The sequence below is a fragment of the Dermacentor variabilis genome, chromosome 5, assembly GCF_050947875.1.
Source record: "Dermacentor variabilis isolate Ectoservices chromosome 5, ASM5094787v1, whole genome shotgun sequence".
In the NCBI taxonomy this organism is placed as follows: Eukaryota; Metazoa; Arthropoda; class Arachnida; order Ixodida; family Ixodidae; genus Dermacentor; species Dermacentor variabilis.
The window spans coordinates 58,352,483-58,375,545 of record NC_134572.1 but is presented as its reverse complement, the minus strand read 5'-3'; positions in this window follow the sequence as shown (position 1 = coordinate 58,375,545).

Genomic DNA, 23,063 nt, shown 5'->3' with positions numbered 1-23,063 from the left:
CCCCGTCTGCTAGCGTTCGCGCCTGCTTTACGGTCATTGGGGAGAGGAGCATCTCGGTGGCACCTCACGACGAAAGTCGGAGGAAGACTGACAAAGGCGCGATAACCTGAGAAGCGATTCGGCAAGGATGCAGCTGCCTACTACACGGACGCGAGTGCAACCACTACTTCAACGCAATTGCCGCAACCAACAGTCACCGCGATAACCACTATGGTTAAGCCTACCTCGGTATGCACAGTAGAGGCAGCGGCAATAGCGCTGGCGATACGAGACTCCGACTTCAAGGGTCAGTCGGCTCACGCGCTTGCAGACTCGCAGGTAGCGTGTCGACTCTTCATGCGGGGAATGCTACCGCGCAACGCCCAAAGAATACTCGGCTCACGACTAGACCCGGCCCGCGACATTACGTGGTGCCCCGCGCACAACGCACTCGACGCGAACGAAAGGGCAGAGCGAATAGCTCGAGGAAGCAACGACCAAGCAGCGGCCAGAACCCTAGAGGAACCACTGTCCGCAGTGCGCGACATATTAGAGAATCAGAGGAGGAAGAGACGGACCTACGGCCCTCCGCACTCCAAACTAAAAACAAGACAAGCGCAAGACTGGCGTCGCATACAAACCAATTCATACCCACCCCTAAACCTCTTACCCAAGAAGCACCCGACATACTACACGCACACCTGCCCGTGGTGCGGCGAAAAACCCAAACTGGCCTACAAAACGGGGGAATGTACGGTTCGGCCAAGCTTTTCTTTTCAGCTTTTCTAAGCGTGACGGACTTCGTATGGCAGTGGGTGGCACTGCTTGCAAGCGAGGATCAGGGCAGCCAGTTGGCCCTCCTGGACCAAGCTCAGGGAGCCGCAAGAGCCAGTGGAGCCCCGGATTGAGGGCCCCACCGAGATCTGCCATGGGTGCGATTAACTGATCAAGGAAGTTTTTTTCCCTCTGTCTCCCTCTGAGAGACGCAGGGACGAAGCGTCTACCGCTTTACCGCCCGAACGGCAGCTGCGCGCGCTCAGACACACGCGTGACGGAAGCAGTCGTACCATGTGAGTAACGTAGCATCGCGGCATTTCACTGAATTAAGGCGCACCAACAGCTCCCATTGGGGAGCGAGCGCTTGTACTGGCGTTCAAAACATTTTTTTTATTCAGATATCCTAAAGGCCCTTACGAGCATTACATAGGGGGGAGGGGTTAACAACAGGATATTTCAAACGCAATTAGGGGGGGGGGAAAGGCAATATAGAACACCGTGGTAAAAATCACCGAATGGAACAAGAAAATATAAAAAGAAAAAAAGGAAAGAGAATCGCATGCAAGATGAAAAAAGAAAGAACACTCCGTACAAAGCATGTAGATACACTTACAATGCGTCAAAGGCATAAAATTGTGCTTTTACCACCATGCGTAAAACTGCGCTTCATGTTACTTACAAATGAGTCATGATCACCTATAGAAGCAATTTATTTTGGCAGCTTGTTCCAGTGATGAATAGCAAGAAAGAGCGGTGATTGTCGCAGGAGATTCGTACGTGCAAACATGGGACACACTTTGAAGGAATGGTTGAGGCGGGGAAAATTTTTTGTGGGGGTTTGATATGGGATGCTGTAAAGGATGACGGGGTATGATACAATCTGTGGAAGTGGGAAAGCAGTGCTAGCAGTCGTCGTGTTTCTAGAGACGGTAATTAGAGGGCATAGAGGAGGCCGTGGCTTTACCTAAAGCTTTGACGTCAGACGCAATGCAACTTTAACCGGGCATACGGACGCAGGGTACCTGTCTTACATGGCAAAATCCGCAGTGTATTTGAGAAGGTGAGAGAGAAAAGAATGGCAAATTTCGGCCTTTTGCCGGAGTTAACGTGTTTGGGGTGCAGAATGACGGATTTGATGTTGAGAGGCTGCGGGAGACAGGACTGATGGTGTGACGTTAGTAGCGTCAACTCGAGGATGACATCCTCGACTTTATTTACTCTCTATATTACACTATTTATATTACTATATTGCATCACTCTCTTATTACTCTCTATATTAACTTAATTGGAATAATAATAGTTTACGTAACCGGCATATCACTATCAAACGTCAAACTTATGCAGGTGTTCAAAACGCCAATTTTTACTTGCACAATTTACCGAAAGGTACAGATGTTTAGTGACTATACAATAGAGGTTTTGTCCAAACTCCAAGAGGAAGAAAAAAGCGCAGTACTTCTTAACCGTGGATGAAAAATAAATGGCACGAGATCACGAGAAAAAAAACTTGGTAAATTGTTTTTGGTGGCCGAACTGGATGGACATGTTTTCACAAACACTCAGCGAGCTTACTACATCGCTGAAGTTCGAAATTTCTGGCCACGTTCGCTCACTGAAAATTCAACTAAATTTTCCGGCAAATGATCATTTTTCCAGAGCAAGACCATAGAAAAAGTGGCAGCAAAAAAAAACGAATGAAAAAAAAATCGAGGTAAGCATGTTATATGACCTTGCTCGCCTTCTTTTCAACTAGATCATTGAAGTGCAGGATTGCATCAGAGGCAGAGATAGCGAGAGAAAAGAGGCAATCCGCTGAAAGATAAAAATGTGTGCTACCAACGCCTATTTTTCAGGGCGAAGATATCTTAAAGCCGACTCCATGGGTCCATCTTCATCTTCCGTCTTCTTTTTTTTATCGTGTGTAGACGCAGACTGGAGAATTGTGCTTTAAGATGAAAGACGAGAGAAGGATAGAGAAGGCGAAGGCAAGATCAAAACGGAATGGAATCATGCTCTATACATTTTAGCTTGGTTCTATGATAAATTGAAAAACCGTGCGCCGCTGTTGAAGGCGTGGTTTTCTTTGAGTTGACGCCTCAGGCATTGCATAGAAACATGATATAAAGTTGCGTGTGTTGTTCTCATTGTCTAATTTTCTTGTCTTGGGTTCTAATTTTGTTTATCTTTCGCTGGTGTCTTATTGAGAAAACACAAGGAAAAGATAGTAACGCGAGATGTAATGCACTCATTGTCAAGGCTGACACTTCCATCGAATTATTATTTAAAGCCTGAAAACCTTTCTTACATTGCATTCACAAAATTATTTGTGAATTAATAAGGGTAAAAATTAGCTACTATACAAGTAACCCGTTTGCCCATTGCCTTTTGTTTGTCTCAGTACGTAATTAACTGGTACAAAAAATTTTTCATATTGAGTTTCATTCAAGAAACGTAACTTGTCATTGTCATAATAAATTCTAGACTCACATTGATAAATGACCTCGTTTCAAATCCAGGCTGTGAGCTTTTCTATGCAGTTGTCATGTGAAGCTTTCATAAAAGTACTTTGTAGGCCTCACGAATAGCATATTTCAAATGGGCTTCGCCACAGGCCAACGTATGGCGCTCAATGCTTATTTGTCTTAGCCTAAAGAACAAAAGGTTTTTTTTTTAGCCAGGCCATTGATCAATCTTATTTGTAGCTTCCTTCTGTAAGTAATTCTTTCTTGTTAAAGTTCTAATTTACAGTAGAGTTTCTTTTTCTGTTTCTTAGGACGCAAGCGGAATCTCCTGCCCAACAATTTATTCAAAGCTAGGATTACTAATCAGTGCTTGTTACGGATGGATTTATAAGACTAAGGAATTATATTAAAATTTAATAAGTGCGTATGTATGAAGAAAGAAACTGGAATGCAATCTGCAAAAAAGTTATTGACCAATGATATATTGACCGGCAATTGCCTCACTATGCCAACCTCTTTGACACTAACGTGCCGCATTTCATAATACTAGCTTTTGTATTTCGCCCCTCCGTCAGACTCCTGCTTTAGAACTACATCACAAGCCACTAATTCCTGAGGTTTTTTCATGACAACGCTAATACTGGAGGATAGTGTAATGGCGAACACTGAAAGAACTCACAATAGCAAGTAACCTTACACCTTTTATGCGTGAGCGTTAGGAGTGGCTAAGTGGAAAAAAAATTGTGCGTTAAGTGTGGGAAGCCGGCCACGTGGTATGCGCAAAGAGGGGATGGGAAAGCTATATATTAGATGTGTGTGTGAGCGTTGAATATATACATATATAGATTTAATGTGGTCAGTGCGGTTTAAATCATGCATCTGGGACCTCATATAAGTGCGACGTATTGCTAAAAACTTTTATCTCGCATTTACCGCTAAATCAATACGGAAATTTCGTGAAAGCTTTTCAGAGCACCTTTGTTATGTTTAACCAGCCGCCAGTTGCGACAGATGTGCTATCTCATTCCACGCGCTACTACGAACTGCCAATTTCACTACTCCATCACACAATATTTCGCTCGTACAGTGCGTCGGGAGAACACAAGCAAATGAGCAAAACAGCAGTGCAACGCACCTCCCAAACAATTCTCTGTCGCTCACAGAAACACGGGCGCCCACCGAAGCTTAAAGTCTAGATGGCTTTCCTTGTGCGCCGCTGATCGCCAAGACATTGGGTCTACGTGACGTTCCTTGGGGTGTGCCAATTGCGCGGCTGAACGTGACCCGGGTGCGTTCAGGACAAAGACGAAAGGACGCAAACCAAGAAATAAGAAAACGAAAAATAAAAATGCAATGTTTGCGCCTTCTATCTTGATTTTCACTTTGTCGCAGTTGCATATATATATTTTTTATCCAATGAGGGTTCTGTTTATCCCAACGGGTTGATGTTATCCTCTCTCCTCTATAGGATACGTGAAAGTAAGCAAGATGTTTGGTAACATCCAGGGCTAAAATATTGTTGCCGCCAGATTACACTACTACGCTTCTTTGATAAAGAAATAAAAACATATGGATAAATTTCATCTCTTGTGTTCGTCACGCTAAGTGTGAAAGTTTTTCTGTATTTTGGGAGCTGTCATTAAATTATCACTGACCAGATGAATGTCAAAATGAATGGACTAGACGTATCACGGTGTTACAGTAGTGTTAATTGTAATTTTTTAGTTTTTTTTTACTTTCTATTTAAATCTTGCTGGCAAATTTTCGTAAACGCTTCACACTCTGATAACGACAATTCAAGACATATTCAAAGAGTCTGCTAGAAAGACCCTATGAGGAGAAAATAACTATGATACTTTATATATTTTTGATATTTTAGGTGATAATATATAGCCGCAATCTGCACAGCTTGACATGCACGTGGAAAAAAGCTACTCATTTAGTATTCTCGAAGCTCGTGTTTCGCAGTAACAAAAACACTGAAAGCATTGCGAGTGCTCGTTTTGTCAGGCATGGAACCGCGGGACGGCTCCAGTGCTCGCGTTGTGACAAGATTCCAATGTGTTTCCAGAGAACGGCATAGCGAAATTAGGGCCAACCGGATGAAGTGGGTTGGCAGTTCTCGCCTTTGCGAACTGTGAGTCTCGAGCGCGGTAACCTGTACGACCTATTATTCGGAAGTGCTGGATTTCTCATAGCGCATGGGCGAATTGACAACATTATTTTCAATGAACAATTCAACGAGTCGACAGCGAATACTTCCTGTTATCCGCATTTTCTCAAGGAAAAGAAGGTACAGCCCCCAGCATTTTTATCTATATCGCGCGAGCGTCGACCGCAATCAGTGTCAGCGCCTTACAACTGCGATAACCTGCGAGACCAGTGGTAGTACCCGCAAGTGCACAAAGCAACGCTAGCGCAAACGTCGTCTGCCATGCTGTTGCTTTCAGGAGAAAAAACTCCCTTTCCTTGTTAAAGATGACGGCAATGCGCACAATCGCAGACTGAAACATGACGAATATTTCTCATCTTTTTTATTGCCACTTTGTGCTAAAACAAAAAAAAAAACAAAAATAACAAAAAAGACAACAATAGGCCTACACAGGCATAAAGGACCCAACTAGGAATTTATTGATCCAAAATAGTGAACTATATATTTATAGGCACTGTATTGTCAGTGCTAAACCACTTCGCAACCAATAATTTCTGCGCTGCAAGAGCATGCGACCTATACGCGCAGGAAGAAATAAGCTTCTGCCTATAATGTGGTCTCTGTACTGATAAGTTACAAAGCAAACGTTGCTGAAGCTCCACATATGTTTTGTTCAACATAATCGCTTTGGAGACAAGCCATTAGACATAGGATACTTCTGAGTGCCACTATTTGATCCTGATTAAATGGAGCATACTTGATCTAATAAATTGTAAAGGGTACCCTGAATCACTTTTTTATTGATGCGGAGAAATGCACTTGAAGTTGAAATAGGATATTTTAGGCTATTAAAAATACTTTGCCCGAAAAAGTATTTCAATGCGTTCCGCAGAAGCAGAATTATTGGCAATCAAACACACCCCTTGCGGTGCTTCCGCTCTTTCTCCAATGTTTTGCACTGCGAAGGCTACGGTGGAGCGGGGCGCAACTCGCTTACGTTTATAAGCTATACAGCGCGAGAAAGACCTCAGTGTGTGTGGGTGCACTTGCGCATGCCCGACGGACAGATTGATGAAAGATAATTATGAGTAATGACAGTTGTCGCTAAGCCCTCCGCACGCTCTGAAAAGAAAGAAAAAAAATACCCAGTTTTCGCATTTGATTGATTCGTGGAGCTTTAGCTTTTGACTCAGGGACATATTCCTTCAATCTCTTGCAGTCAGGAGGAAGCGTCACTGAACATGATGGCCGCTATTTTTTCAAGCAATTTTCTGCGAGGAATAAGGGACGTGGTAGTCATTGCGCGTTCATCTTGCGCCAGTTGTACGACGTCAATTCCTTAGAGGCCTGCCTTTCTCTTTTTTTTCACAATAACTTTAATGCAGCACACTTAATGCAGAAAAATATATTGGAACAATAAAAGAGCGAGGTTTATCAATTTAGAATGTGAAACTTTCCTGAGGAAGAAGGGGTTCTTCTATTTACGCTCATTGTAGTACTTGTCCTCGCGGACTTCTCATCGCTGTACTACGAAACGCAAGAACACTACACGGGCCGGTAACACTCTAGCATTCATACCAGCGGCAACGTGGTGATGAATGTTTGTCTTTGCTCACGCACTACGTTCTTTATCAGGGTAACCTCGCGCGTTGTGGATGTCGAGAATAAGTTGAGGGTCTCATTTCCATTCCTTACTACTATCTAGATAAAACGTCTTGAGGAGGAGCAGTTGATGAAGTAAAGAAGAGAAAAAATACGAGACCAAGGAAGACGTCAGTCATGGAAATGAGGTGAAAAGTTCTGACTTAATAAGGAGAACAGCACAGCAACACGGCACACACGATAATAGATTTCGAGGCTCCAATAAGGTTGTGTTGGTTAGGGCTGACGAGTCTCTACAGTGTTTTCTAGCTACAGCTACGAAGCTGGCATGTGGGAGGGAGTACTGATTCTTGCCTGAAGCCCTTTCGTCTGGCCGCGAATGGTCGCCTCCTGAACCATTCGAGCGGCGCACGCAAAACGCCGCTAAGAGTGAACCGGAGAAGCTGCTCACCAGCGCAGTTTCGAGTAATGAGATGCGATGTAGAGGAAGGAAGCAAACATCAATCATCTAGAAGGCGAGCAAGACGGTAAAATTCAGTGGCACTTGGTCGACCTCGTCCAGCCTATGCAAATACCATGAAAACGACCGTGCAAGTACGTGCACGTGCTTGCGGAGCCCGTAGCGGGTCAGTTGTACAAACAAACGCAGACGCTTGCGCGTGCTGAAATGCACAGTCTTCGCGCGATGATGGAAAACATTCGTTTCCTGTGTACATTTCCAGAATGGTAGAGTCGTGTTAACACACAGAAATACCGTAATGGGACCTACAAACGGCACGTTTTTATTGGTCACTTGAATGTAACCTTCTTTCAAAGCAGTGCCGTCGGCCAGACTGTCACGTATGTTTAATTGTATTCACTTTTATTAGGAATATTTTTAACTAAAGTTGACTATTAACTACTACCGGCGGGAAAGCAAATGGCCTTAAAGATTCTTCGCCCCATCATGGTCAATCATTTGCCCACTGAGTTGCTCATTATCAGATAATTACCATAACGAACTCTGAAAACCTTGGTTTTGTCATGAATTGCCGGCTTGTCGGGAACATTTTTTTATGCAAGTGTTGTACGTACTTGTGCGAAGAAATGTACGGCACACAATAACCACATAATATTGCAGGCCACAAGGGAGTGCTCGAAATACATGATTGCAGATCAAATCGAAAAGTAAAAGCAGTAATCTCAGAGCACCCCTTTTGGTTTCTGAAGCTAATTCCGTCACATTTCTTGATAACGTTTTTCATTTCGATAGTCATCTTCCTAAACGAATGCCTATCATCATCAACTTCTAGGTGTAGCCAGCATACGAAAATGATCTCGTGAGGCTGTACACCTTCTTATTCATGGAAGCCCACTCCATGCAGGAGCAAGTTAAAGATCGAGTTCACATCAGGACCCTCTGTTCACTCTCTAAAGGCCTCCGCTTTTACTACCGTCATCTTCCCTAGGCAAGTCGACTAGGGGAATCTGAAGACTCTCCAGCCGCACATCACAGTCGTGTTATCCGTTGCGATACTACGCCCGTGCTTGCAGTACTCCGCACTAAGCCCGCCTCCGATGCCCGATGGTTTGGAAATGTGCGGCAACCTGCGACTGCAATGTCGTCGTTGTTAGTTCAGGCTGTCAGGTAATGGCCGGCTTGGTAGCCTTTTGTAGACCCGTCAAGCGTTGAGGTCCACGCTGCATTGGTCTCTGGATAGTCGCAGGTGGATGGGTGGTGGTTCGCCTCGTGGCAAACGTCTACCTGCGAATCCCAGGTCGCCGTCATTGTTTGGTAGCATTGGGTAAGGCACCCTTTTCATCCTTAGCTCAGGCTGCCAGGTAATGGCGCGGTGGTGGCCTTTTTTGGGACCCGTCAAGAGTCGGTGTCCACGCTGCGTTGACGTCTGGATAAACGGGGATGGATGGGCGGGTGTTTACTATGTTGCAAATCTCCATTCAACGCCTTTGTGGTGTTGAGATGTAATAGCTCGGTCCCGCAGTCTGCGGGGCTTTCCTAGTGTTACACATTGTTACAGTCCCATCCTATGTCACACAGTGTACAGTCACAATTTGCCACGAAGTCTGATGTCTTTTAAATAACGCAACAGTGCCTTCATAGCTGCTCGAGCTGATGTTCGCGTAGGCCAGTTTTCAGCGATCTTGTTTTCCGTTATTGGGCGCATGTTCAGTTTGTCTAGGGTGACTCAGAAGGCTAAGCTTTGCGAGTTGAAACGAGGGCACTCACAAAGAAGGTGCGCGATTCTTTCGTTGCACCCGAAGATGTGTCATAGTCGGTTGTTGGCCATTCCCATCAGAAAGGAGTACGCATTTGAACATGTTACTCTAAGCAATAGATGCACTAGAAAGGGGCAGTTACGTCGTGGATGGTCGGGCGGAAAGGGGAGCTGTAAACTAGTGTCCAGGGCATGAAGGCGTGCACTTGTGAATTCGCCTGAATACCATTGAGCTAATGTTAGGTCACGCGGAAGCACGGAAAATTTTTTCGCTGCGTCGGCTCTCGAAAGAGGAATGGCAACGCAGTTGACGCAGTCATGGACAGATCGCGCAGCGGCGTCGGCTCGATCATTGCCATGTCTGCCACAGTGATTAGGCAACCACTGACACATTATTATGTGTCCTTCGTCAACTATGCAATCGTGGACTTCTCGGATTTCTGCGATGAGCTGCTCATGTGATCCATGGTACAGTGCTGAGAGTACACTCTGCACTCTGTAAGGCTGCCTTGGAATCACAGAAGATTTACCAGACAGGGATGGTTCTTCCTGAATGAAATGAAGAGCCGGAAGCATTACTACCAGTTCAGCATCTGTCGTAGATGATACATGTGACGTTTTTAGCTTTATTTTGGCGGAGCTTGTTCGGATAAGCCCAGCGGTAGCTGAACATCTATGTGTGACTGGGCCATCGATAACGTGCACTGAGCCACTGTGTACCTAATGTAAAAGTCTTAATGTGGTCTGCTTCAGGGTAAACGACAACATGTAAGTTTTCTCTGTGATTCCTGGGATGGTGAGCCGTATTTCAGGTTTGTGGAGGCACCATAAGGGTGAGGATGGTCTTGCTGCAGGCATGTAGATTGATGGCAGCAAGCTACGATTGACCCCGATTATATGATTGAAAGTTGTGTGTGGTGTTTCTGCAGGGACAGAAGCAAGATGGTGAGAAGGTAATCGGGCAACGTGCCGAACATGCCCCCTGAGAGCGTCGATGGCTAAGTACGTTGATATTGGATGAGCTTGACCTATGACGCCCTTTACTGCTGTAGACGCACACTTCAGAACACCGAGACACGTCCCTAGGGCCTGACCTTGTAGTCTATTGAGTACATGCAGGTTGGTTTTGCAGGTGTTGCCCACCACAAGGAGGCTCTAGCTTCCAAAACCGACGAACAAGGAGTCATAAACTGCAGCATTTCCCGCAAAGATGTGCCGCATGACTTTCCGTCGATCAATTTGAGGAGATGTATTATTCCCTCTAACCCCCTCTTTCGGTATGAAGCATGCACACTCCATGATAGGTCACGCTCGATAATTGTCCCTAAACAGCGGTGTTTATGTGCGTTTGCAATTGCTTGCCCATTGACACTTACAGAGTAAGGCTTCATTGCCTTCCGAGTGAATGTAAGAAGGCGGCATTTCTCTGAAGGCAGCTCTAAGCTCTGTTTTCGCAAGTACAGTCATGCTAACGTAGCTGCATTTTGTTGCCTTGCTCGTACCTGCAGTGTTATAGCAGACGACTATATGCAGATGCCGTCAGCATAGATTAGTAGTTTTAACTGTGTTGGCCAAGGATCCGGCTAGATCGGCAAGCATTGGGTTCTTTAGCGTTGAGCTCAACATCCCGATCTGCGGTACCCCACGAAATGTTTGGTGGCGAATCGTGGCGCCATCATCCATCATCCCGAAGAAATGTATGTTGGTCAAATAAACACATAGCCACTGAAAAGTGCAGCCACTGATTCCGGCTTCAATCAGTGCCTGTATAATGGCGTAATGCACCGCATTGCTGTAGGCGCCTTTTGTGTCAAGGAACAATGCCGCAGCGAGTCGTTTCAGACATTTTCATGGTTTACAAATGTGTGCAAATTGATGACATTATCTAAGGATAAGCGCCCCGTTGGAAGCCAGCCAGAGCATCTGAATACTCTTTGTAATTTTCCAGGTACCATTCCAGGCGCATCAAAATCATTCTTTCCATTATTTTCCCGATGCACCTGGCCAGAGCGTTGGGGCGGTGCAATGACAAATCTAACTGCGATTTACAAGCTTTGTCAAGTGGAAACAAGCCGCTGCATTTCGATTCACGCGAGAGCAAACCGTTGCGCCAAGACTCGTTGTAATGGTTTAGCAGCATGAGTCGTGCGTTCTGCCCAAGATTGCCGAGCGCCGCATAGGTAACGCTGTCCGTCCCAGGTGACCAAGACCGCCTGAAAGTCACCAGGGCCGCTTGAAGCTCCTCCAGCAAAAACATTCCATCCATGCGGGAGTCCCGAGGCACAGGAGCGACACTTGGTGTAAGTGCACGTTGGGGCTGCAAGCTGGCAAGTCTTGAGCAATATCCTTCAGCAATATCAACCTCTCTTCGACCTTGGTGGAAAGTGAGATTTGAAAGGAACACGCTGTTGGCGTGATACGTGAACTCCACACATGGTTCTCCATATCTGAGATAAGCGGTGGCGTATATCCAACGACTCCCAGAATCGTTTCCATCTTTGGCATTGTAGTGCATCAATGTGGCGTTGCATCTTCGTTTGCGTACGCCTTCTCTCTCTGACATCGTGGATGGATTTAGTTCTCCTGTATCTTCTTTCATCTAACCGACGAATCGCTGGTAGTCGCTGCAGTTCGACTTCAAGTTTTTCATATTTCGGAAAAGACTGAAAACCGCACGTAGTCTCTTGCATGGCTTTTTGAAGTTCGTGTTCTACACTAGGAAGGTTCCCTTCCTAACATACTTTTTCTATGCGTGACCGAAACACCGACCAGCCAATTTGTCTGAGAGTGGTGGATGAATATTTAAATAGTCCCTTGATCTTCGGGTATGAGGGAATATGGTCGCTTCCCTGTGATTCGATGTCTGGGAACCATTGCACGTTTCTTTCAAGACGCCGAGAGACTAGGGTCAAATGTACGCAATTGTTGTATGTAAGCTCTCTTAACTATGTCGCGCTACCGTCCTTGAAGCAATTAGGATTGTGCCGTGTGGCAAAGGATGCTAGTCGCCTTCCCCTGAAGTCCATCTTCAAGCTCTCCCAAAGCGGTTGGTGAGCATTAAAATATTCGGTGAGTATCGTAGGGCCTGGTGTCTCTAATAAGATGTCGCGCATAAACTCGTGCAGTAGTTTAGAGTCAAAGCAACTGGAAGCAGCAATGTAGACAGCGACGAAAGTGACGGTATGCTACTTCGTTTTTTATAAATAAACGTACTGGTTTTCGTCGGGAGGCAACACTGGGTACAACATCTATGTCAGATGATATCTAACATGTACAACGGCCTTACTCACATCATCACAGGTAGTGGGCATAAATGCCTCATAGCCAGAAATTCGGATGATATTCTGAACGTTCGGTTCGCAAATTATGAGCACGGGAAAAAAGTTTTTCAAAGACAGTGTCTAAAATCCGCAATTCTTGATTTTAAGCTGCGGGCATTCCACTACAATAGAGGCGCTTTCTTGACTTTCTTGTGGAAAGACAGCGAGGGGTGAGCCATGGTGCTATGCGAAGCATTAAAGCACTGGAGTTGGCGTGTCCAGTACTTGCAGTGCGCTACGTGAAGCCGGAATGTTAAGATTTGTCAGCAGTATACGCATGACATTCTTGAGTGAGTTTTGTATAGCAATCACCTGCGAACCCTTGTATCGCATGTGGTCAACTGCAGCGACATTGGACTTTAAGTGGCGAGTCATGTGCTGTGGCTCTGTTGTATGGAATGTCTTCGGCAGTGCTACCCACACCTCACTTGATGAAGCATGGCTAGCACGGCCGCTCTTTTTTTTTTTTGCTGACATTCGTGCTCTTATTGGAGACAGATGGAACAAGAGGCGGCGTGGCCGGACAAGGCATCTCCCTTGAACTGGAAGAGGATTTCGTAGGCTTTCGTTTCCCGGAGCAATATTACCTTATTGCAGCAGAAGCATCTCTTTGTGATGATCCGTCTCTGGCTATTTTCTCAAGATTTTCTGCTCTTTCTTTAGGCGTGGACGCTCTTTTGAGGAGTCAGCGTGCGAGCCTTGACAATTTGTGCACTTGAGCTCCGTTGCGCGGCAAGTGTGAGCGTCGTGTTGTTCCAAACATCGTGGGCATATTGTTGTATTTCGGCAGACAGCACTCACGTGTCTAATTCTGATACCTTCTGCACTGAAGTGGTTTGGGTACGAAAGGCAGTACCACATAGCACAAGTGGCCGACCTTTACGTATGATGGTAGGCAGTCGCCTATAAAGACGAGCCTTACACAGGTCAAATTGCCAAGGCACTGAGTTTGCAGTGTGGCAACACCATCTGTCGCAGGTTTCATTAAAATTGGCACATCGCTTTCGCTAATCGATACGTCAATATCGTAAACAACGCCAGCCGTTGCTTTGTTGTCCTGCGGAATGGGGTAGTGGACATTAATGTTGCCCAGGAACTTTACTGCCATCGTGTCAAAGGTTGGGGTATTATTACTCGCACTTTCCGAGGGAACTGAAGGGGATGGGGTGACAACAAACCCAGCCCGCGTCCATTTATGGATGGTTCAACTGCTGACTGGCGATAAGGTCCACGCCTGATCGACCGTGGACCAGAGGCATGGGACGGCGGGCGACGTAAACACACACGCTCAATTTAATAAAATAAAATCAGGCCAGAGACAGATGAAGAAAGAGAAATCAAACTGCAAGCAGATCGTGCAAAGCTTCGCGGAAGGCGTGCGGGTCCCACACAACACATTCTGACGCGACGCGCGACGCCAAGCGCATCACGTGGAAACTTATTTACGACACTTCCGAAATAAGTAAATAGAAATACCCGGCCAAAATGAAAAATACATGTGACAGTAATCGTGGCAAACACTAAAATAACCGTACATACAAAAATGACTACGTGAAGAATAAGTACATGGAAGATGAAACGCGATTAAAAAAAAAGAGTCTGGCGGAAAGTTCTGAAAGCAGGTTGTAACAGGAAGCTTATATTTGGCGTGCGTGCCGACATCCTGATCTGAAGAAGCATCGGGCTGCCGGTACCTCGCTGCCGAAGATCCTGATGGAGTTGCACAGTCTTTCGATCTACCGGCGAAGACTTCGGCCTGGGGGTTTCAGCCTGCCGACCACATCTTCAGCTGTCTCTCGGTGCTTCACCACGCCGCTCCGTCTTCCGGACCACTCTACCCGCTCGCGAAGGCCACCTCGTCCCTCGTCATTCTCTGGCAACCCGCGTGACCAACCGGTCCGGCGAGCTCAGGAACAATAGGGAGCTTGCCTGCCTACCACCGTGCAAGCGGAGCTGCGGCTGCGGCGGCAATGGCGGCCATGTCGATATGGACGCGGGCACGCACTTTGTGACACATCAGAGCAACGATTACGCTTCGGTTTTAGACATCAATAGCCAGGACGTTTTTTCGGTTATTATTTTTGATATTCTTTTAGAACACCTACTGTGCTACTGCCCATCTTTTGAACATGAAAGGCAAGACCTGTGCACAGCTCTCAGACAGCTAGATGGAAAGTCGTTCACCTTGAACAAGATCTTGGGACCATGGCCTCGCATATCGCAGCTAAAGAAGGCCACAAAAGCGCTGCTGCGATATTTAAAAGCTACCGGATTGAGTCAGCGTCTGTGATCCGGACTGAGTGACCGACTGATATCCCCAGTGAACTTTCTCTTCTTTTAATCTTTCCGTCCCCCTTTCCCTTTCCCCAGAGTAGGGTAAACAACCGGGCTCAGTCCTGGTTAACGTTCCTACCTTTCATTTATCATTTTCTCTCACTCTCTCTATTGATATCCTTAGTGTTTTCCTGGGACAAGAGCCTCTGGAGAAACGGAAATCGCTTGTGGATAAAGGTGGTTGAGGGTGTCGGCAGGTACGTCCGGCACAAAAAGAATTGTGCGCACGGGTAGCCTTCGCTGTGGCATGACGGTTGGCTTACTTGACCGAGGCTTTCTGCTGATGTTTCTTCTATTGGCCTTTCGGTGTACCGCTCTCTCGAAGCCTTCATCTGAGGCGTCATCACTTGATCAGGAGTACAACACAGTGTCATCGCTGTCATCTTGACTTGGAAGGCAGTTCCCCTTCCTCCGGCCAGTTCCTGCCGAAGTAGTCATGTCGCGTCGGCCTTGTGCTGACTCCACTTCTATTGCCGTGGCAATGGGAGCGACCGAGCAAACCACCAAAAAAAAACGTAAATATTGCAGCGTGATGTTGAACATCTATATAGCGAAGACGATCGACAAATAACAAAAAGCAGTTACGAAAGAAAAGTTCAATGAAATTGACCCTACAAAAACAGACCTTAGATAGCCGATATGAGTAAAACACATACGCAGCCAAATCAGACCCTAAAATTACACGACAAGCGGTTAAAAAACAAAAAAAGAAAGCTAGAGGTTTGCTTCTGCGGTGCAACTTCCGATGAAACATTCACAAATATTGTTTGTTAGAAATTCGTCAATAACAAGCTGCTTTCGCTAACATTTTTTTTGCTATTACTATTGCCCACAGCGTACCAACCTGTCCTTGAACACGGAATCTCTGTCTTTCACACGGAGTTTCCTCTCTCTTCGGCTTAATGTGGTGTACAATAACGTTTACAACTTCACACTTAACACCAATAATATAATTCTGACGTTTACACAGCGGCCACAACGAACTTCATACGGAAAACGAGGCGTACCGAAAGTACTACGGTAAAAACGCAATCGGACCCCTGAATTCACTTTCCCGATATGAAAGCACAAACCTAAGTTACAGCAGACGGCTATTGCCTTAACAGAGAAATGTGAGTACGGATATACTGGTTTTTCTGCTTCTATAGTTGTGAGTATCTGGCGAAGAATGTGATTCTAGAACTGGGTTTTGCGCTTTCGAGAGACGCCGTTTTCTCACATACTGCAGATGGACCATCTTAAATGTTCATAACCAGACTTAAATTTTGTATTGAAGTTTATTACGATTTTGACAATACAAGATTGCCATGGCACGGGAGCAAAAGGCGGGACTATACAGGACAGATTATTATATTGCCCATTACATTCTTCGCAAATTGCTTCTTCAATTATTTTTCTTACATAATATATTTAATATTGTGTTTGTGTGTATACAAAACACTTGTCCGCATTAAGTAATTCTGCATGCCTCACGAGTACGTGAAGAGAGGATTGTCTACTTTCTTGAGAAGTCGTAAGGAAAAAAAAATTGCCGACGATTACGTTACTTCCTAATGCGAAATTTGAGCGCAGCAAATAAGCTGTTTCACCTTTTCGATAGATTAAGGCAAAGAAATCTAGCAACACATGTATGCGCTATCACAGAATTTTTTTTTTATTTTTCACACGTATTCCTTTAACAAAGACTCCACTAACAGTTCTTGACAGTCATGAAGGAAGCTTTGTGGTCGGAGAAATAGACTGATATATGTTCGACTTGGTACACCAATGCTTGATTCTCAAAGACGAGATGTATACAAGTGCCTCGCGAGGTTGTCACAGCCGTGGGACGCGTTACGAGCGAGAGGAACGGGATGTTCTCCCGCATAAGTGTTAGGAAATTGCTGTTTGTCTTTATGTCAAGCCGCCACCGATCTGGCTCTCTGATTGCCACCGCACAGGGCGAACGGCAGCGGCAATTTCGGCTCGGGCGGTGCACATATACAGATCCGCCGCCACCGATCTAACTCTCTGATTGCCACCGCACAGGGGTTGCATTGGAGGAGGAGCGAAGAAAGGAACTAAGTTCGAGCCGGCGCTTTGACAACCGGAGACTCGCAGGAAGAGGGGGGAGGGGGGCGGCGTGTACACACAGCGGCAAACGATGGGGGCAGAAGCGCGCGCAGCAAGCGGACAACACGATAAAGGGAGGAGGGAAGAGATAGCAGCGACTGACTGATGCCGCTGACGCCGATAGTGAGTCAACCCCAGCTGCGCAGTTCGTTTCAGGGACAACGAATAACCGGCGCGTCGGCAACTGAAGAGCACCCTATCCGCCACACAAGAACAGGGGGGGGGGACCCTTTCCTCCTCTTTCTGCATGGCGGTGACGGTGTTATATGCAGTCACGTTATCTTGACTCTCTAGCGGCGTCAGCGGCATCCAGCGGTATCAGTCGATCGCTGCTAGCGCTGGGGGGATGAAAGGGGGGCGGAGCTGGTTACGAGGCCGACGACGACGCCGACGCGAAACCCAGGAACGGACGCCAAAGAGCTGCGCTCTAAAATTAAATTAGGCAAAACCACTTTCTGATTATGAGGCACGCCGTAGTGAGGGACTCCGGAAATTTCGACCACCTGGGATTCTTTAACGTGCACCTAAATCTAAGTACACGTATGCTTTCGCATTTCGCCCCCATCGAAATGAGGCCGCCGTGGCCGGGATTCAATCCCGTGACGTCGTGCTTAGCAGCCCAACACTATAGCGACTGAGCAACCACGGCGGGTAAGCTCGTAATGAGTACCGCAGCGCTCACAGCAGCTCAATCGTTTCCAAAACGCCAACAGCATATATATTTGCTACTGGACATATCCGCAATCGGCATCGTATAAGAAATGATCAAGTTATGCTGGGTTGAGTATTAAAGAAGGGATCTTGAAAGCTGACAACTCAGCACATACAGGTAATCCACGTAACTTGAGCCTAGACTTCAGAAATGAAAGGGGCGTCGGAAGCGAATTGAACCGTACGCATACTATGCACACTAGCCTATAATAACTCAGGTAATTTGTTTTCCCCGTAAGTCACCAGTTATTGAAGTTGAATTACCGAACATGTAATTATTAGTTGAGCGCCCCAAGTATGACATACAGATTTGAAGAACACCTTCAGAAACCACCGATCGAGTTGTTTCCTGGATGATACGTCTCATTAGTCCTTTTTCCCGGGTTGGAAAGAAAGCCCCGGAAATATCAAAAACCACGTGACCGAGTGCTTGCGCAGTAGCACCGTGCTGCTCTGAAGCGTGCGTTCGGTGAACAAGGTCTGCTGCATTGTGACTGGCGACGGGGAAGTGGCAGGGTGTTATGATGATTGTAGGTAGCTGGGCCGGCGGCTCCTGTAGAATAACGCGCAAATGCATGCGGCTGACCGAGCGCTGCTGAAGAGATAAAGCATGCCCTGCCGCTTCCACGTCGTCACTTACGCTGAAGCCGAACTTGTTCACGGAAAGCACACTTGACAGCAGCACAATACCACTACGCAAGCACTCCGTAACATGGCTTTATTTACCTTTCACGAGCTTTCTTAGCAACCCGGAAAAAGGACTATGTGAGACGTACCATACATAAAACAACTCGATCGGTGGTTTCTGAAAGTGCTCCACAAATCTGCGATCATATCTGAGGTCCTCAGCCAATAATTAAAAAGTTGGGTAACTAAACGTACTTATTGGGAAGACAAAAAATTGCCTCTGTTGCCTATAGGCCAGTGCGAATAGTTTGCATTCGGTTTGATTCGCTTCTGACGGTCCTTCAATTCTTTAAAATCTTGGCTCAAGTTGGCAGTGCTTCTTCTGTGGGACGTTGCTCTTTCTGTCTCCTGAGTTTTTCTTTTTTTGTATTCTGGAAATCATCGCTCTCCTGCAGGTGGCATTATATCCTGACCCCGTTCTTCGTAGTCCCGAGTTGACATCGCCTTCAACGTCGGCCTCAAGGAAGCGAAAGAGCCGAGATGATGACACCGCCAGTCAAAGCACTGAAATGTATACGGCAAGTAGCGATGACAGCGGCGACGACTTCGTACCTGTGGCGCAGCGCAAGGTGAAGAAGAGGATCCTCGGTGAGTTTTCGCCAGGAAGTACGTCCACAGTGAAGGCTTCCTGTGGTCCGGCGTGCCGCATTGTACTATTTGCTCCTGTCTAATATTTGGACAACCTGAGAAGCATGAATCGGCAAGTCATATCAGCATGACTTGAAAGTCCCGTGCTGAATGAGATAAGAGGCATTCGACTTAACCCACGTAAGAACGTCCTAGCCATAAACGTTGAGCACCCGGCCGTTTTACGTACATTGAGAACTGTTACGAACCTTGGCGACATCAGAGTCCGTGCTCACATTCCGTAGAACAGAGGCACGACAACGGGCGTCACATATGACGTCGACGTCCTTATAGCGAATGGTGACCATGTTGTCCTGGTCAAACCAGCTTTTGACGCTACGAACATACTGCAAGTTTGCCGAATAGGCAACTCCTGTTGTGTCAAGGTGGTCATCAAGGGCCACTGCCTTTTTTCACGTGTGAAGGTTGGTCTTTTTAATCATTTGAGCCTACATTACGAGACTCCTTGAATGTCACAAATGTGTGAGAATGGGGCACGTGAGTGGCATTTGTAACAAGTCAGCTTGCCCACGCTGCACCGAACTCCACACAGTGGCGTCTTGGAAGGCAACTACTCTGAAATGCAGAAATTGAATGAAAATAATGATGCCTCATCAAACAACTGCCCGCTAATCAAGAAGGAGAGGAGTATCTTGAGACAAATAGCGAAGGACGGCTCATCCCCCAAGGAAATGATAACGGCTCTTAATACACGCCGTTCCCGTTGACGGCGCGCTTCCAAGAAAGAAAAGTGTTGTTTTGCCTCCAGGTCGTTCCTTTGCCTCACCGCCACCACCACCAAGTACCCTACAGTTTTATGGTCAGAAGAATACCGAGGCTCAGAAAAAATAATCTGTCTCTGCCTGGCCTGCTCTATCTTAGAGACACGTTTGCGCCGAGCGACAAAATCGACTATCGCAAGCGCTACTTCGAAAACAGATAATCAAGCTGTGCAAGATGTCCAGGTCGTTGCTGTGCTTAATTGGCTGGTGAGTCTTATCCGAGCACTGCTAAATAATGTGCAAAGGCCATCCCCTAAAGGTGCACTGCCAGTCCTGGATTCCCTTGAACCAGCACTTGGGCATCTACAGTAATAAGATAACTTCCCATCCACAACCACTGCGGCCACTCCAGGAAGAGGTCAAGTTCGCTTCCATATTTCAGTGGAATGCCAGAGGTCTGCAATCACGGATGCCAGAATTTCGGCACGTTGTTTTTGAGAACAGGTTCCCCATTATAATATTTTGTGAACCTCATTTTTCAAAGACAATTCGACTCTCGGGCTACGAATCATATGTTTCTTCATCATGCATTGAACGTAGTCAAGATGTCTATATCCGCAAGCCGATCACTTATGTTCACCAAGTAGTGTAGCCTCACAACAATAATCAATACGTGTGTTTCTGTGTTAAAAAAAAGTCTCATTCACACTCATTGGCGCCGACTTATCACCATCATGTCGACGTGATCGACAGAGACTAAACGTCATGCTCACAAAACCTCCAGGCTTTGGGAAATCATGGGTGATTTTAACGCCCATCATCCACTTTGGTAAGCCTCAAGACAAATCAACGAGGCAGGAGTCTTGTTGATCTCGCTGCTGAGCATGAACTCAGAGTTTTGAACGATGGCAGCCCGGCTTGATTATCTACGAGGAGTGACTTACAGCAGCTGCTTGAACTTGACATTAGTGTAGCATAGATTAAGATCCCAAGTTCAATGGTTCACAGGCACTGAAACTCATGGTAGCAACCCCATTTCTACGTATATGACTATAGAGGCCTTGACAGTACTCCCTACCCTGTGCTCTCAAGACAGATAGACTAGCAATCGTACCGAGAGAGAGAGAGAAACTTTTATTGACTTAAACGATTTACGCGCAGTCCAAGGCCGCGTTGGCCTCGACCGCCCGCTTGACCTGTCTTATGAAGGACTGTTGTCCCGCCAGGTTCGAGCTGGTTAGCTGTGCCTCCCATTGCTCCATTGTGTGGTGTGTTTTATCAAACGCGTGTGATTCACAATCCCAAGTAATCTGTTGTAGTGTTAGTATGCCTTCGCACCACGGGCAGTCGGGCCTGTAGCGGGCGGAGAACATGGCATTCGGTAATTTAAGGTGGGGGAATACCTCAGTCTGAATTCTGTGCCAGCTGGCGGCTTCCTCTCCACTGAATTGTGGTTTAGGGGGAGGGTATTTTTTCTGGTTGCACGCTCATGAGCGAGAATCTACCGGGCATTTGTTGGATTGGGGTCATTACAGTGGCCACATGGGACCGCTGACCCAGTCGAGTCGGCCCGGTTAATAATACCTCGGGCTAGCGAATCGGCCAGTTCGTTCCCCTCAAGGCCTGTATGACCTGGACACCATAGGGTCCGGTGATGATGGGGGAATTTCGCCGGTAATATTGAGTTACATGTTTTGGTCACGTGGCTGCTGAGAAAAAGGCGACAAGCCTCTTGTGAGTCTGTCATTATGGTGACGCTCTTTTGCGTGCGTTCCGCGTAAGCGAGGGCCATTGCCACGGTAAAAGTTTTGGCAGCCACCGCAGTACCTGCCTTGGCAGTACATGCTTTGACGGATGCCGTAAATTGATGTGCATTCGCGTCGACGATTGCCACTGCGTATCTCCTGACGTACTTTTGGGCATGACTGGCGTTCGAGCGTGCGTTCGAATACGTGGCTGCGTCCGGGAATATTGTGTTGTACGTGGGATTATTTTCATACATTGTTTTAATATGTTGTGCGCGTGCTTTTCGCCTTGCTTTACTGTAATCAGGGTGCATGTTTTTGGGTGTGGGGGCCACTGTTATTCGAAATCGTGTTGAGGTTGGTAGTGGTAATACGTGTTCGCTGATAAATTGTGGGTGTGGGGAAGCGTACCGAATTTCGATAGAGGACAAGTGCAGACATGAACATCCCGAGCCCCTTGAAGACATGATCATACAAGCTCTGCAGGCTTCTACGCGGACGTTTACAACATCTACAGGACGCGCAGATTTCGACCAAGAAATGGAGAGGCTTCGGATGATCCGCTGGCAGGCCGAGAGACGATATAAATGTACTATCTCTATTTATGACCACAAGGGAAGGCTGACGCTTTCAAAAGAAAGTTCAACGTCAGATGAACAAACTTCAGGACCAACGACGAAAGAGCTTCTGCGAATCGCTTGAATGTCGCCAGCCGTTATATTCCCTGTGGAGAACTCTTCAAGGTCTTCGCTCACCTCCGGAATAATGTCATCCCTTAACAGCGCTGACACTGCATCAAACTCGCCCACAGACTGAGGTCGCGGGAGAATTTTGTGCAGAAGGTGCCTCGTGACTTCGCTCTGCTCGCTGACTTCTCGATACATGACGTTGCTATCGCGAGAGATCAAAGCATTGGAAGTTCCCTTCTCTATGGAAGAACTGCAAGAAGCCTAGGCTGCGCGTAGTTTGACGGCATAGTCCCCGACAGTTGGAAGTATAGCCGGCTGGTGCCTCTACTGAATCCTGGAAAGTCTCCGCTTCACCTTACATCGCACTTTCCAGTTGCGCTTACGAGTTGCATCGGTAAGGTAGTGGAGAGGGTGTTTCTGACACGTATGGAATGGTACGTCGAACACTATAACATTCACCCTGAGGTTATGGATAGTTTTCGACGTGAATGGTCGCCAGTCGACAACGTCATTGGCCTCGTGACCTCTGTGCAGTTACAAAAAGCTATGAAGCGCCTCTCTAAGGCACTCTTCACTGATTTAAATGGTGCCTACGAGGACATAACACATGAAGCCATTCTCCAAGTTCTTGAGGCGGCAGATCTTAGAGGCTACGTCTTTGGTGGATTATGAGCTATCTCTCACGGAGACCTCTGTTTGTCCTTAAAGAGGATGGCCCGACAAGAAGATATATCTTCAATCATGGTGTCCCCAAAGCCAAGTGCTGAGCCGCATTCTCTTCAATTTCGTTCTAGTGGTTCTTGCCGAAAGGCTACCACTAACTGCTGATGTCTCATTCTATGCTGACAATACTTGCATTTGGGCGTCCGGCATGACAAGGCCACAGGTGCACGTCAGAATAAAAAAACAGGCCACTCTGACAGCGACA